The following is a 17,757-nucleotide window of genomic DNA, read 5'->3' on the forward strand; positions in this document are numbered from 1 at the left end:
CGTTCTTCTGTCATGAAGTTACAACACGTAGCTCCGTTACAGGGGAGCGTCGTTTCTGCTCTGCACTGTAGTCCTAAGTGCTGAATCATGTGTTCCTGACGTACTCTCTCGCACAGTCTGAGGCAGTGAGCTCACTACTTGTTTGTACTTCAGTTCTTCCAAGTGTTGACAAAGGTTAAGCCATCGATGTACGCTCGACGGGACGGGCATGCTCCACTTGGCGTCGTCCTGGTCAGATCCAACAAAATTTTGTTCTTCCAATTAATTGCTATTCCACTGAACAGCGATGCTTTCCTACGGCTCCACACAGACGTGTGGATGTAGGAAACGCATGCAGTAAGAAGTTTGCTAACAAACTAGGTGTGCCCACGGATGAAGACATGCAGACCAGATGGCAGAGTTCCAGCGCCCAGCTAATCCCGTCACGATGCCTTCAGCGCCCCCCCCCCCCCCCGTCCCCCTCCGAATTGCAAGTTTAAACGAAGCCGAAACCTCTCAGGCAAACACAAGCTAAACGATGTCACAGTTAGCGTAAGGAGGGCTATGCGTGAAGCATTCAGTGAATTCGAAAGTAAAATTCTATGTTCCGACTTGACAGAAAATCCTAGGAAGTTCTGATCTTGCGTTAAATCAGTACGTGGATCAAAACAGCATATCCAGACACTGATAGCACTGAAACAGAGCATGACACGCGTAAAGCTGAAATTCTAAACACCTTTTTCCAAAGCTCTTTCACAGAGGAGGAGCGCACTGCATTTCCTTCTCTAAATCCTCGCACCTACGAAAAAATGGCTGACATCGAAATAAGTGTCCAAGGAATAGAAAAGCAACTGAAATCACTCAACAGAGGGACGTCCACTGGACCTGACGGGATATCAGTTCGATTCTACACAGGTACGCGAAAAACTTGCCCCCCCTTCTCAAAGCCGTGTACCGCAAGTCTCTAGAGGAACGGAAGGTTCCAAATGATTGGAAAAGAGCACAGGTAGTTCCAGTTTGCTAGCGTATCATGTCATTTCTGGAAACCCAAAATCTACTCTGTAGGAATCAACATGGATTCCGGAAACAGCAATCGTGTGAGACCCAACTCGCTTTATTTGTTCATGAGACCCAGAAAATATTAGATACAGCCTCCCAGGGAGATGCCATTTTTCTTGACTTCCGGAAGGCGTTCGATACAGTTCCGCACTGTCGCCTGATAAGCATAGTAAGAGCCTACGGAATATCAGACCAGCTGTGTGGCTGGATTGAAGAGTTTCTAGAAAACAGAACACAGCTCTTCACAATATATATAAATGACCTAGTAGATAGTGACGGAAGTTCCATGCGACTTTTCGCGGATGATGCTGTAGTATACAGAGAAGTTGCAGCATTAGATAATTGTAGCGAAATGCGGGAAGATCTGCAGCGGATAGGCACTTGGTGCAGGGAGTGGCAACTGATTCTTAACATAGACAAATGTAATGTATTGCGAATACATAGAAAGAAGGATTCTTTACTGTATGATTATATGATAGCGGAACAAACACTGGTAGCAGTTACTTCTGTAAAATATCTGGGAGTATGCGTGCGGAACGGTTTGAAGTGGAATGATCATATAAAATTAATTGTTGGTAAGGCGGGTGCCAGATTGAGATTCATTGGGAGAGTCCTTACAAAATGTAGTCCATCAACAAAGGAGGTGGCTTACAAAACACTCGTTCGACCTATACTTGAGTATTGCTCATCAGTGTGGGATCCGTATCAGGTCGGGTTGACAGAGGAGATAGAGAAGATCCAAAGAAGAGCGGCGCGTTTCGTCACAGCGTTATTCGGTAAGCGTGATAGCATTGCGGTGATGTTTAGCAAACTCAAGTGGCAGACTCTGCAAGAGAGGCGTTCTGCATCGCGGTGTAGCTTGCTGTCCAGGTTTCGAGAGGGTGCGTTTCTGGATGAGGTATCGAATATATTGCTTCCCCCTATTTATACCTCCCGAGGAGATCACGAATGTAAAATTAGAGAGATTCGAGCGCGCACGGAGGATTTCCGGCAGTCGTTCTTCCCGCGAACCATACGCGTCTGGAACAGGAACGGGAGGTAATGACAGTGGCACGTAAAGTGCCCTCCGCTACACACCGTCGGGTGGCTTGTGGAGTATAAATGTAGATGTAGAACTGGTGACCCTATAGGGTAGACTCTTTAGTAGCCTCTCCAGACTAACGCCCATACTCCACACGCCAATGAAGAGCGTGCGTTTGAGTGTCGAGAGCAGATCTAAAAACTAAACAACGATATCAAGAACTTCGCCAATGCCTGTAAGTTCAGTTACAGTCTGGACGTTACACTTCCCATGGAATAAATAATATTAACGAACATTGCTGGTAAGGGAATTGAGGCTTTCTACTGGCTGACTAGTATAAAGCTGTTCCATTTCAGGTGAGAAATGCCTTACTCCGACTGGATCCCACTTCTCGAACGACGCATGGACGGTTTGAACGTTTTCTTGGAGGGCTACCGAATTCTAGTTAAGAGTCTTTTGAGATCTTTTAGCGCGCAGCCTTCGGAATTCGCTTATTTTACTTTCCATAATAAGGTCGTGTCCCCCCCCCCCCCCCCCACCTAGTCATGAAATTTGTGTCAATGTTAGCGTGAAAATTGTAGCTTTATAGCTACAAGGAATTTATAATGTTATGAAAAAATTTCGGATGCCATGTTCATGCTCAAATAATGGCTCAACTGATTTTAATATAGTATCATCTGCTCCTATTTTACAGCGTTGCTGCTACCCTTCTCTTGTTTCCGAGTATGTTATTCCAAATTTCATTTTTTATGAATATTAACGCTTCCATTCAGTCTACTGGTATATATCATTTCCTAGTAAATTCTCTTCCTTCGTTGAGTTTTTGCGTAATCTTCAATGCGCCACATCATCTTTTAATTTTAATTATAGCATAATTTGAAGAAACATAATAATCCAAACACCTGTAGTTAAATTTAATCTTCAAATGCTTCGCACCGTGTCCTTATCATCTTAAAAAAAGCATACTTATCTCACGTTCAGACTGACCTGGTATCAACTCATTAACATCTCGCTCCAAAAAAGTTGTATTTGGATGTTGTACTGACCTTATTTCTCACATAATTCTCACTAAATTGAATGACAGTAGCGTGACCTTTGGATTGTTGGTGGTGCTATCTTACTTTTCACTGGTTTTTGCGTCGTTATTTTATTGTATTTTGAATCTATTGTGTATGATTTTTGAATATTTTTCCTATTTACTGCAAACCTGTCATACCAAAGAAATTTATTTAAAACCCTAAAATTATGTTCTCGTTACTATCGGTGAAGCATTGTTTATCACACTGCGAATTGCTATTCAAATATATTTCACTTCGTAGAAAAAGACAAAGTTTAACTTTCATACGACATCAAATTTTCAGTTCTAACTAAACAATAGTGGAAATGTGTACAGCAATCTGTCTTCCTTTTTGCTTTGTTCTCTCCGACTATACAATAATGTATTAGCGTAAGGATAACCACAATACCTGCAAATCCTATTTCCACGCTTCCCATCAGCAGGCTCTCGTAGGTTATTATCCTCATTCGTTTCTTCCACATCGGAAAGCTTTATTGAAGCAATAGGGTACGGCGTATGACAACCGGTGCAACCAGAACAGAAATATCCTTACTGAATTTGTAATTAGTGTCAATCGAATGACGACCTCCCCGACTAGCAGGATGTACAAATAAATTTAGAATGCCATAAATAAAATACTCGGGGTTAAAAACGAACGCAGCCGTTCTGAGAGCGAATGCACTCGCTAAAATAAACAGAGGGGAGAGCAGAAAATATAACACCAGCTAAAGCAGGGGAGATTGCTTCAACAAAGTGGAACCGGAGCGCCGACGGAAATAGGAAAGCCCCCAGCATCCAATAACGCTTCCCGAATACAGCTTTGCGAGATCCCGATGAAAATTCTGCAGGGATGCCTTCTGGATCGAACAGCTGGTACAACGAGAATACCAGCCATTCCAACAGGATCTCTCAAGTTAATTAAAAACTGGAGAGTTTTGTCGATGTAAGAGAGATAACAAATTTTATTACTGTTGACAAGGCTTTGTTTGCCGTATTATCTGAATTTGAGCAGAGGAGCCATTACTTTACTTCGCCTTTGGAGATGACAGCAACATTCTTGGCGGGCAGGTATGAGTAAATATATGTAGCTTTGACCCAGTAAATTCTCTTAATCTTTTGTGTATTGCGAGTTGTAACGATACTACGCTATACTTCACAGAGGCTCAATAAAACTGTCACAATGAATGTACTTAAATTCTCCCTCGTACTCTTTTCAACATAAATTCATTTCAGTGGTAGAAGTTTGACGTTCGTGCATCTTGTGGACATAATATATTCATCACCACCATCGGTTTGTGACCAATGAATGTACTAACTAGTCTGAATAATCATTTTTCGAACAATATTGGATTCTGGTATTTTTGTGTAACATACCGAGTTGCACCGTGGTTCGGAATCCAGGTTAAGTAAGTCCTCCTAAAGCCAGCTGGGTAGGTCACTTCAGTGGTCGGAGGAAGGCTACAGCATACCACCTACAACAGAAAATGGTTCAAATGGCTCTGAGCACTATGGGACTGAACTTCTGAGGTCATTAGTCCCGTAGAACTTAAAACTACTTACACCTAACTAACCTAAGGACATCACACACATCCATGCCCGAGGCAGGATTTGAACCTGCGACCGTAGCAGCAGCGCAGTTCTTGACTGTAGCGTCCAGAGCCGCTCGGCGACACCGGCCGGCACCTCCAACAGAAACTTGCCTAGTAAAGCAGTGTGGTGTTCACAATAATCTTCAGAATGAGGACTGATTTACTCGAGCAGTATCCAGTAAAATTTTTCAGTTCGTTTATTTAAAATATGTACAGTAGTCTGTGTAGGAATAATAAAAGCTGAAGTTGTAGTCATTTTGTCAGATATATTTGCCTAAAAGAGTTCAGCTATGAAAAGTCAGAGATTAGCATGTGTGCGTAGAGGGCACTGTAGTTTACTGGCAACTAATGTATTGTCGTTGAACTGTGTACCGGACAACACGTTCCATTATGAGACTTCTCCGAAGTCATGTTGGATCGTTGATTGACGATGTAATAGTGCTCCACGTAAGTTAAAAACGTTGAAAATTATCTGACATTGGCTACTGAAGAATTATGCCTGTTAGATTAAATTTCTTCTCGCTGCGCCAAGATTTAAAGTGACTGAGTGATAGTAAAATGTGAATTTCGTTTGCTACAAGAGGCACACTCTAAACACAAGAAAATACTTTTAACTTTACATATTCAGTAAAATGAGTGAGTGATGAGGCTCGCCACGAATTTTTCTACTGAGCCAACCTCCCAACCTCTTCATCTCAGAGTAGCACTTGTAGCAACCTACGTCCTCAGTTATGTTATGTACTATAATTTATTGTAGCCTGAGTGTAATAACATCAGTTACGATCCTGAGTGTAACTAACTATCCAGAATCCTACAGAGAAATTATTTATAAGCATTATCAGACACAGTAAATTTTTGTACCGCAAATGGGCACGAATGCCTCCTCCGAAGCAATTATAGTAATATTTGTTTTGTAAAAGAGACGCCTTTTCTTGTTGCACTATATTTTATCTTGCAGACCCGTTTCTCCTTTTTCAATTTAAAACATCACCAGTGGGATCTAGAATGTGAGTTCCTTTTTTATATGTGTTATTTGTAGATTGTAAAACTGCTCACGTTTCGTTTTTTATGTAAATAAGTGGTTACTTACAGTTCTTCGCGTTTTTGTTTGACATCTGCACTTCTTCCTCTCATCTGATCATATGTTGGAGGTCGCACTACAAAAAATGGTTCAAATGGCTCTGAGCACTATGGGACTCAACTGTGGAGGTCATTAGTCCCCTAGAACTTAGAACTAGTTAAACCTAACTAACCTAAGGACATCACAAACATCCATGCCCGAGGCAGGATCCGAACCTGCGACCGTAGCGGTCTTGCGGTTCCAGACTGCAGCGCCTTTAACCCTAGAACTTAGAACTACTGAAACCTAACTAACCTAAGGACATCACACACATCCATGCCCGAGGCAGGATTCGAACCTGCGACCGTAGCAGTCGCGCGGTTCCGGACTGCACGCCTAGAACCGCGAGACCACCGCGGCCGGCGTTGCACTACACATCTGTTTACGAAACATAAGCACTTTTTATGTGCCGAACTTTTTTCTTCTCGCTTTTCATATTGTTTAACCTTGCAGTTTTGATGCAGTGTCAGTCTTCTGTACTTAGTTAGAGGTATTTGATCGAAAATTGCGATTTCAAGACGCAACTACTGTTAGTTCGCTGTGTGTCTCATCGTGTTACATGTTGCCAACGCAACGAAGTATGTGCTGAAAACTAACGTCTATGTGTGTGTGTGTGTGTGTGTGTGTGTGTGTGTGTGTGTGTGTGTGAAAGAGAGAGAGAGAGTACATATGCCTGGTTTTGATCTTTTGTTTTTTTTTCGGTTTGGGTGTTGGTGGTTATTGGGTGCGAGTTGTAGAATGTTGAATATGAATGTAAGAGCTGTCAGAGAACGGTGGAAAGTTTTCGTGTCCAGCTGATTTGAGTTTTGGTTTATATGTTTTGTGGAGAGGTGCAAGGAGACGTGAGTGGAATGGATTGGGGAGGGGTATTGTTATTATTATTATTATTATTATTATTATTATGATAATAGTCCTCTTTTGTAGTGTTATTTTGTTATTTTATCTGTTAGTGTAAACAACGAGTTGCTTGGCGAGTGTACATGAACATTCAACGGGGTTCTCTTTTCTGCTTTGGTTTTCTGTATGTGGTAATTTTCTTGCAGGGTTACGAGTGTTTTTATTGTTAATTCCAATTGTTTTCATTCTTCTTCTCTAATGGTTGATCTGTGATTGTGCTCTCTACGTGTCCTGCAAATGTTGAGGGGTAAGACAAACGCCAAGTCAAATAACGCGATCTGATTTCCTTTCATCTCTTTATCTCTCAAAGAGAAAGCTGTGAACAGAAGGCCCGTTGCAGTTGGCGGTAACGCATGGCAGATGAGCGTCAGAGAAAGCGCCCTTCCTGTGGCATCTGCAGCCGAGGTGAGGTTGCCGACACTCCGGCTACCAGAGCGTTATCCGTGGACGTGCCGCAACGCCAGGGTGAGGAGAGAAGCCGTACTGCGCATGCTGACCCCATTTCTGGGGCTATTCATAACAAGAGGAAGCGATTGCTGCTTCCTACTTTCTCTTCACTGTTGCTGCCCGATGCCGGTGAAGTGTATTCTGCCTGTGTTAATTACGTCGTGAGACTTGAAATGATGGCCTGACCTTTCAAGCGTTTACAATGGCTTCTATTCTGAACGTATTGTAGACATGTACTTGACCGAATGTGGTATGGTTTCCCAACATCGCTTAAGGCAAATGTTGGGTTTTCTTGTTTAAAAATGAGTAGGCCGATATGACTGCCAAATCCGAGCATGAGTGACGTCTCCAATTTTTTGTCGGCGACGGGACGTTAAATCCTAATCTACTTTCATTCCTTTGACTGTATGGGGTGGAACAGGTTAATACATTGCATCCAGTTGTAACCAATTTTACACAAGACTGTTCATACTAGTACAAATGACGATTCATGGAGGTATGTTACGTCTTTGCAATTAAATGGAAAGCAGTTAGCTTTTTGCCAGACGCGTTTCGCGTCTTTTATTTATGAAGCATCTTCAGTGATCTGTTATACTGTATATGTTTGTTTTCATATCTATGACGCTGCATTGCGTAGTGGTTATGTTACAGTGTTGCGTCTTCCCATGTTATTCCTTGTTTTCTAGATTAGAAACACTTTTGCAGCACAAGTTACGTGAGGTTAATTTAACGTTTGGTGTTACTACGGTTTCCAGTGTTGCTTTTCTATGTCTGTCGTGCTTAAGATGTGTATGCTCGGTCTCCATGATTAGATTTTTTGCGTTTTTTCACTCACATTGATTACAACACTTCACTTGCAATTTTCGCTGTGTGTTGAACGTTTGTGTGTTCCCTGAGTGTGGGGTTTGCAAACCGTCCCTACGTGTTTATCTTTCGTCTTTTGCTTGTGTTGTGCGCATGTGTTTTTTGTTATGTGTGATTGCGTAATTATATGTCTGAGTAGGTTCGTCTGTGTGTGTGTGTGTGTGTGTGTGTGTGTGTGTGTGTGTGAGAGAGAGAGAGAGAGAGAGAGAGAGAGAGAGAGAGAGGGAGAGAGAGAGAGAGAGAGAGGCAGAGAGAGAGGGGGGCGTAGGCGGATTAATTATTTATTCATCTGGAGCACAGAGACTGAGAATAAACATCTACAGGACGACACACGTGGTCTAGCAACACTCAAAATCGTTAACACCAAACGATATTTTAACCTCAGGTAACTTGTGTTGCAAAAGCTGTTTCAAACCTGATAAACAAAGAAATACGTCACATGATAACTTACTTGTAACTAATACAAATCAAATGGTTCAAATGGCTCTGAGCACTATGGGACTCTACTTCTGAGGTCACCGCACGGCCACACCGGCCGGCGTAGCTAATACATATAATACAGTGTGGACGTCAATAAAACCGACAAACTGCAGGGACGATTTCCTGACAGGAAATGGAGGAAAAAGGATCCTATGATCATGTGTCCGGGAAATGCATCGTTGCCACGGTAGATAGTGCTGGCGAATCGGAAATTTGTGTTAAGGTGTTATGGGACCACACAGCTGAGGTCATCGGTCCTTAAGCTTACGCACTACTTAATGTAACATAAACTAACTTATGCTAAGGACAACACAGACACCCATGCCCGAGGGGCGCCTAGAACCTCCGACGGGGGGGAGCCGCGCGGACCGTGACAAGGCGCCCGAACTCCACGCGGCTACCCCGCGCGGGCTGCTGGGGAATGAAAGTTCCTCTGACCACCTAGCATGTTATTCCGTGTGTGTTCCAGGATGTGTGATTGACGTAGCATGCTGTAAAGAGCAGAACGGTTCGGTATTCATGCTGGGAACAAGCCGAGATGGTGTTTGTGCATTGCCAAGCAGATGGAAACGGTTGAGGGGCAGAACCCAGTCGTCCAAATATAGTGTAGGCACAGTCCACTGCCTCCCTGCACGTTCGTCTGTCTGAAACGACCCATGATCACACAAACGCCCAAAAAGAGCTTGAAATGTTGTGCAATGAGGTTGGGGCGTGTGAGGGTACTTGTTTTGGTATAGCTGTGGTCCTAGGAACTTTCATTAGCCAGCGCCACCTACCGTGGGAGGGAGGCATTTCCTTCATTTCCAGTGAGGAATCCATTCCTGCAGTTTGTCAATTTCATTAAAGTTCATCCAGCATATAAAAACAGCCATGTATTACACGCCACTGAAGATGCTTCGTAAATAAATGAAGCGAAACGCGTACGACATGAAAGAAACTGCGTTTCATTTACTTGCAAAGACGGAGAATATCTCCACAAATTTTGAAATAACTAAAGAACGCCGTAAAACGGAAGAAAGTGACGAGAAATGACAGTTCTTGTATTAGTATACACTGAAAAGTACACAGTGTGCAGGCTGCAACACTTTTTCGATACTGCTTTCTCTCGTTGAACAAGGACAGGAACTTCGACAATTGTACTCGCACCATGATTAATTGAAGCAAAACGGAAGTTTTTCATTTCGCTTCGGTTTCTTAAGTAGGAGCGTAAACATTCAGATTCAGAGCAGTGTACCGATTTAGATGCTCTGCAATGATTTTGTTTGCGGCTCCCTGAACTGTGAATTCCTTTAGCATCTGCTGTATTGAGTACAGCCATACTACCCTTCAGTGACATATGATTCATACTTTTGTGGCGCAGTGTTTAGTGAAATGATTGTCATTCCTGAAGAAAAAAAATGTCCAGTTCACGACAGTTGTGGGAGATGATGCTTAGCTGCAATACAACTTTCCATGTGGTCGTAGACGCATTCTACGCGTCTGATATTCTCCGTCCAAGGCGCTCCATTGATAGTGCCACCGTGCAGTTTGCCGTCGACCAACGAAGTCCGTTGGATACCAGCATCAACACCCATAAGAAGCAAGAAAATTCCATTAAACACAGCGTACGGGAACTGAAAAGTGTCAAATAATTCCATCCCTTTACCTTCGTCAACACTTGGCCAATGGTCGTTCTTGCCCATACCAGCAGTTCATGTACGGACCTTGAAATACGCTTCAGTGTCCTATCTTAATAATAAAACAAGAAATAATAGTGAGAAATACTTCACATCAAGGGTACTATATTAATACTGGTAATGTGTCGTGTCAAAATTTCTTCATTTCGAAGCAAAGAAAAGAGAAACGTGTTTAAGCAACAATAAACAATTAGAACACACGGTCTGTCCGAGTTCTTCAATTCGTATTCTGGTTTATTTTGCCTGGGAAATAAATACTGTAATGTAGAAGGCCTGGCTAGCGGGCTGCATGGCAGTAACTTCCTCAGATGCAGTATTTCGGTAAGTTTAGTTTGATAATACTAGTACTATAGATTTAGCAGTTACAAATGGAAATTCATATTACTTATTTTTCACATTTATGTCGATAATTACTTTGAATTTAACGTAAGAAAATATCTCTGCTATATGAAAGTTGTGAAATGTATGCCAGTTTGTGATTCAGCTTGCAGGTGAAAAATGCGAGCGTAGTTCTCGCTTAGATTCCTAGTGTAGCAGTATTGCTATAGATGTTGAGTTATTTGCCTCGGTCACCATCTTTCCTGAGAACTGCCTTGCGGGATAGCAAACCTGTAATCAACAGCTGTAAATATAAGCCGTTGTACACGTTTCTTTTCCTCGAGTTAACTGGTTTTACACCTGACTAAAACTAGACGTCATCAGCATACTTGTAGCATTTACAGTCCGGCGGAACTGATAACTTGTCATTGACGTACAGTGGGAAGATTATCAGGCAAATCAGTAAACCCCGGTCGGTGTATGGTAGTACATGTCTCCACTGCGACTTTGTGGGACCAAACATGACGCAATGTTAGCGAGACGTCAGGTACTAGAGAAAGCGCTGTCACGCACTCTGATAAAAATTTTGGCTGCTAAGTTTCACAAGTAAAATGTAGGCATCAATAGTATCAAATGCTTTACTAAAGTGTAAAAAGCACATTATAGACGACTTTTGTCCTACGGTGAACAGGTTAGGTTAATTCGTTAGTTTTATTAAAGTTGACTATGTGTTATGCTGTTTGCGGAAGCACGACCAGTATTTTGCTTTGTTTGTGGATCAGTGGTGACTGTCGGTGAAATTAAGTACGAGTCTACTTCCTTGGCCGGAGAAGTGGGACCAGCAGCAGATTTTACATTACCTAGACCTATGCCCACTCATATTTTTCCATAGGGTACCTCGTTTGTATTTATTGTTGATTAATGTATGGAAACGTCCAAGTATAAAGTTTCTCACATTTCGTTTCCGCTTCTGTTTTCAAGCAATATGATTCTCAGTAGTAGGACGACATTCGCATGGCAGCTTCAGCGAGGAAATAGTTGAATGTGTTATATGTCGCACTGTTTATCACTGACAGCTTGAAGGGCGACTATCACGAACTTTTGTGTTATTGGCGAGATATGCTAGATACGTGAGTACACATGCTTGCATGTGTGTTGGATCCTGGTCTCAACAGGTGTCACACAGCCAGAGAAAGCCAAGTGATATTATGAAAGTTACATTAATATTCGCATATTATATGAATAATATTCACATGTTATATAACTGATGCGCATCGATAGGCAATGAATCCACCACCTCCATAGTAGATGCACAATTATGTCCGACGACCTGTGGGAATCTCAAAATAGTGAGCGTGGAGGACATGGGCGGGAGTACTGCGACAGACTTTGTTCTGCTCCACTCTCCACTTTTGCCAAATTTATTCAAGATGGCGGATCCAAGATGGGAGCAATAGATATGGCAACACTGCAATGAAATCAGTCAGGAAGTTCAAATTTTGGTGAGAAAATAGGTCAATTGGGCTACCTCCACTAACCTAACACCATCCCCTCTCCCCTACCCCATCTCCCCACCCCACCTCCAGAAAATGATGGGAAGTTCAAATTGTAGCACACCACAGCCACCTCCAATAACCTAAGAAAATGGCAGAATAATAGATCACTTGGTCCACTTCCACTAACTAAAGTCATCTGACCGCCATCTCTTCCTTGGAATTGGCGGGAAAAGGACTCACCCTGTGTTAGGCTGCTGGATAGGATGGATGTAAGTCTTTATGTTGCATGCAGTGTTTATAATCTAAACAATATGGGGCAGCAGCTCCATCCAGTGTGTTGACCATGATGTCTGGAGTCCAACTGACCGGAGGCATTGTCGTCCCATCTGTGACGTACTCCAAGATGGTAGTACGGGGGAAAATGGCAGGAAAAGGACAGCAAGTTCTGGGCTGCTGCATAGGAAGGTCTGTACTTCATTTATTTTGAAACAATTTATTTAGGGATGGAATTTGAGTAGTTCTTTTATTAAACTGTTACAAAACACTTTCTCTGGCATGCTTGGTGTCACAATGCACAGCCTACAGACCTGCAAACTACTCGTAAATTATCTAAATAATGAAGTACTCTGATGTACAGACACGAAAACAACTCCTAAATTAGCGAAACAATGCAGTACACAGCATACAGACCCTCAAACTAACCGTAAATCACCGAAATAATGCAGTACACTAACGTGCAGATAAGAAAACTACTCATAAATCATCAAAAAATAATGCATGTAAAAGGCTCTGCAAACACACCCACAACGCTTAAACAGCTGAAAATAATGCAGAGCACAAATGATCATTGGACATAAAGAACTCTTTTGAACTATCGTCAACTGCAACGTATCAGAGGCTCAAACGTGCGCATGTGTCAATGCAGCCACAAGCGACTGCCGGACGTAAGCTAGCGCTGGAGTGTGAACCATCACCCTCACGCTGCTGCCGCCTATATCAAGCAGGTGAAAGCCACATCTATTTTCGGGTATACAGTTAGAATTCTTAAAGTGTTATACCGACTTCACACATAAGGGCCAAGTCACCCTCTGGATCCGCAGGTGTTTATCATTACTGGAGCGATGCCTCTCTATCTGCAGTCCAGTGAAGACTTAACTGCCAAGTGGCTCACCAGCACAGGTGCACCTGGAAGGTTTTGAATATTATACAGACATCACATTTCTGTGTAAATAAGAGCCAAGTATACCTCTCAGAAATAGTAAAGCATCCCAGAAATAGTTAACGGTTGCTTTTGTAGAAGCGTTTGTGATGTCTGAGCTTGTTTGCAGGAATATTATTGTCCTAACAGAACCTACTTACGAAAATCGCCCGGAATAACACCCATTGCATTCCTCCTAATGGTCCTAATGTGGCACCCCATCTATCACGTGTTACCCTTCCTACTTCCAACAAACTGCTACTGTGATTTCCCTTTCCACCTCCAAATGGCTGAAGTGTACAGTGAGCAGAAGCAAGCTTGAGTATCCATGTGCACTGGCCTCGGGTATCTTCTTCCTCTCTTCAGTGCTTTGTCTGCTCTTAATGCATGAAGGTGTTGCTATAGCTTCCAGCGCGCAGAGGATGTTTTGAGGCCTGTGGTACCCGTTCCTAAGGTACGTGATTAATTTCGTTTCTGTATTTCGGTTATCTATGTTACGTGAAGAATGACATCTAACAAACGATTCCTGATAATTTCTATAAAAGAAAAGCGGAATGTGACTAGATCCTACTGCATGTTTGCCGTGCAGTGCCGGCCACCCGATTTTCTTTCAGTATCGGCCAGGAATAATTTCAGTTTCTAAATTATATTTCTTTCTTCTGACCTCCTTTGAGATTGAAATGGCGGGAAATGAGAAAAAATTAAAAGTAAAATCGAATGATGACTGCACGAAAATAGATGTGAGCAATGTTATGTCGAACAAAAAGACCGTGAGGGAGGCAGCTGAAACGTTTTCAATCATTAGGAAAAAAAGAAAAAAAAGATTTCCACCGAAGACAGAAGATTAAAAGCAAAAAAAGAAAAATCTAAAAAGAACATAAACAAGCAAAGTGTGATCATAAAAAGCCAATTACAAATATGCAAAGAAAAATGGAATTTATAAAGGGTCATATGAAGAGGCTGAAAATTGCATTATGTGTCTGGAGTCATCTGAAGAAGACGGGGTGTTGGTACCAAGTGTGGAGGTTGGGTGCATGTTGTATATGTAGTTCAGCCAAATTTTTATATTGTATTTTCGATTTCTGTAAAACAGTGAGCTAAACGTTGGTTAAATGAGCTGAAATAGCAACGATAAGTTCCCATGCTTATGTGTACTGTTATTATTCGGTAGTATCACAGCAGTGCATCATAAACAACCCACATTATCACAGAAAAGACTACGGTGGATACTGCCAGACGCTTTCGACAAGCCCTTAAGTGTTGCTCTTTTGCTTTCGATGCAATTAAGTAGTGTAAACAAGAAATAAAAATCATTACATTGTGCTGTTCACAGAATGTGGCTTGAGGTAAGAGAAGAATATGTTAATATTCCAATTAACAACCACAGTCACACAATAAAGTCAAAAAAACTTTAGCCAGCCCATACTGCACAAGTGTCCCCTACCACAGTGATATATTCACTGTGTAGCATGAAATATTTTCCAATAATATCATTTCAGTAATATTTTTCAATAATGTTTCATTTTTATTAACCTAGTCATAAAATTATAAAAATACGGTAAGTCTGCATTGAAAACCATTGAAGGATTTCAGTTACACGTATGAGGGGAGGGTGATGGTGGGGAGAGAAGTGTACCACAGGCAGTTCCGCGAGGAGAGCACGGTCGCCTCGAAAGCGGTCTGACTGTCATTGTCGAGAGGTACTGCGCAGGAGGCTCGGGATGCGGAAGTAGCGGCCACGTGTCGCGCTTTGTACAGCCCTGCTGGCTGCGATTACGACCGCCAGTGGGAGCGGAAGCGGCCGCGAGGAATGTCTGTATAGATGGGGTGGGGTTCGCGGCGGGGGGGGGGGGGGGGGAGGGGAGGAGGACGTAGACACGCCGCTGCCACTGTAGGCGCCTCCCACGCGCCGCCCACGGGACACGCGATCTGCTGCGGACAAACAAACTGCCGGACAGGCCCTTATCTGCGGCCGCCGGCAGGCCGGTGACCACACCGAGGCATCCACGTAATACACAGCGTCCCACGCCACAGACCCAGGCAATGACTGTGTTTGATCACGATAAATGCTGCTTGTCAAGTGTGTTTCATGAAATTTTGCCGGTGGACAGAATGTTCTGTCATCTTCCGGGTGCGCTCCGGGACAGCAGTATTTCGTCTTCCGGTATATGCTTTTACGAAAACGGCGTATTTATGAGATTCCTCGTCAGTATTGTGTAAAAGCTACAAACAACGCGAACTGTAACCAACCGTACATCGAACTCCAACAGTGCGCGCCCCGCCTGCTGGAACACAACAAATCCATGGTTCCTTATTTGCTTCTATACACTTGCGTAGTTACATCTATAATCTTGAAATGTGGTCTATCTATGCAAGTATGTGATAGGCTGTTATGATTAGCTGTTTGTTTTGTGCCAAACAAGTTTCGCTTCTCTTCATTTGTGAAGCATCTTCAGTAGCACGAGAGCACGTTTGTTTTATATATATACAGGTTGGTCCATTGATAGTGACCGGGCCAAATATCTCACGAAATAAGCATCAAACGAAAAAACTACAAAGAACGAAACTCATCTAGCTTGAAGGGGGAAATCAGATGGCGCTATAGTTTGCCGACTAGATGGCGCTGCTATAGGTCAAACAGGTATCAACTGCGTTTTTTTAAATAAGAACTCCCATTTTTTATTACATATTCGTGTAGAACGTAAAGAAATATGAATGTTTTAGTTGGACCACTTTTTTCGCTTTGTGATAGATGGCGCTGTAATAGTTACAAACGTATAAGTACGTGGTATCACGTAACATTCCGCCAGTGCGGACGGTATTTGCTTCGTGATACATTACTCGTGTTACAATGGACCGTTTACCAATTGCGCAAAAGGTCGATATCGTGTTGATGTATGGCTAGTGTGATCAAAATACCCAACGGGCTTGTGCTCTGTATGCTGCTCGGTATTTTGGACGACAACGTCCAAGTGACCGGACCGTTCGCCGGATAGTTACTTTATTTAAGGAAACAGGTAGTGTTCACCCACATGTGAAACGTCAACCACCACCTGCAACAAATGATGATGCCAAATTGCGCGAGAATGTGGAATCTCAAAAACGTCGGTGTTGAGAATGCTACACCAACATCGATTGCACCCGTACCATATTTCTATGCACCAGGAATTGCATGGCGACGACTTTGAACGTCGTGTACAGTTCTGCCCCTGGGCACAACAGAAATTATGGGACGATGACGGATTTTTTGCACGCGTTCTGTTTAGCGACGAAGCGTCATTCACCAACAGCGGTAACGTAGACCGGCATAATATGCACTATTGGGCAACGGAAAATCCACGATGGCTGGGACAAGTGGAACATCAGCGACCTTGATGTGTTAATGTATGGTGCGGCATTGTGGGAGGAAGGATAATTGGCCCCCAATTAGTAGGCGCTTTAACATTCTCACACCCACAGGCGAGATTCTGGACTTCCATATAGCACAGACGTCTGCCAGGATCGTCGTATTGTAAGGGCAGATCGTACAGCTACCACAGCACAGATAAGTGGGCATATTAGCTCAGACGTATCAGCATGTACAGTTCCGAGCTTATTATTAACAGTGGAACTACCGACATTCGCACTTGTAGCCCGTCTTCCACTCACACATCGACGGGCACTACTCGACAGGTACCGTCAATCACTTGGAAGATAGGATGGCACTCCGTGATCTCCAGCAATGAAAGGTGATTCTGTCTGCACGTACGTGGCGATTGTTTGTGCATACGACGTAGATCTGGTGAGCGCTATATCGTAAACTGCATTCGTGCAAGACACACTGGTCTCATCCCACTCATTATGGTATGGGGTGCGATAAGCTACAACTCAAGTTCACCTTTGGTATTTCTGGGGAGGGGGGGGGGGAGGGGGAAGACGTTCACGAGCTATCGGTACGTGCAAAATGTTGTTAGACTCATTCTTTTGCTGTTCTTTCAGCAGAGAGGTGATGCGTTGGTCCAACAGGATAACCCACAAACTGACAATGAAACTCAACGTGCTCTTCAAGACGAGCAGCAACTTCCTTCGCCAGTACGGTCTCTGGACTTGACTACAATCGAGCACGTGTGGGATATGATGGGTCAACAAGTGACTCGAGCAATACGTTAACCAACAGCTGTTACAGAACTACGTGAACATGTCGAGCAGACATGGAATAACGTACACGGTATTTCCCGTGTGTATAATCGACTGGATGCCAGAGGCAACCCCGGTGTTACCGCTCACTGCCATTACTAAAATGGTACCTAGGAACCGCTTATGCTGTTAATTTGTAAATGTAACCATTTCATGTACTCCATACGCAGTGTTGCAAAAATTAATGTTGAATGAAGTGAAAACCTCTAAAAGGGTGTACTAACTTTTTTTCAGGGAATGTATGTAGGGATTCACGGTACGTATGGTGGAGGGGTAGCGTCATTGACTAGTAATCGAAACATTCTGCATCATGGGCTTAAGCCTTGCCACTGCTTAAATTTTCAATGAAAATCATTAGCAATGGAAACTCTGGCATAAAA

Source organism: Schistocerca piceifrons, chromosome 1 (assembly GCF_021461385.2).
Source record: "Schistocerca piceifrons isolate TAMUIC-IGC-003096 chromosome 1, iqSchPice1.1, whole genome shotgun sequence".
Lineage (NCBI taxonomy): Eukaryota > Metazoa > Arthropoda > Insecta > Orthoptera > Acrididae > Schistocerca > Schistocerca piceifrons.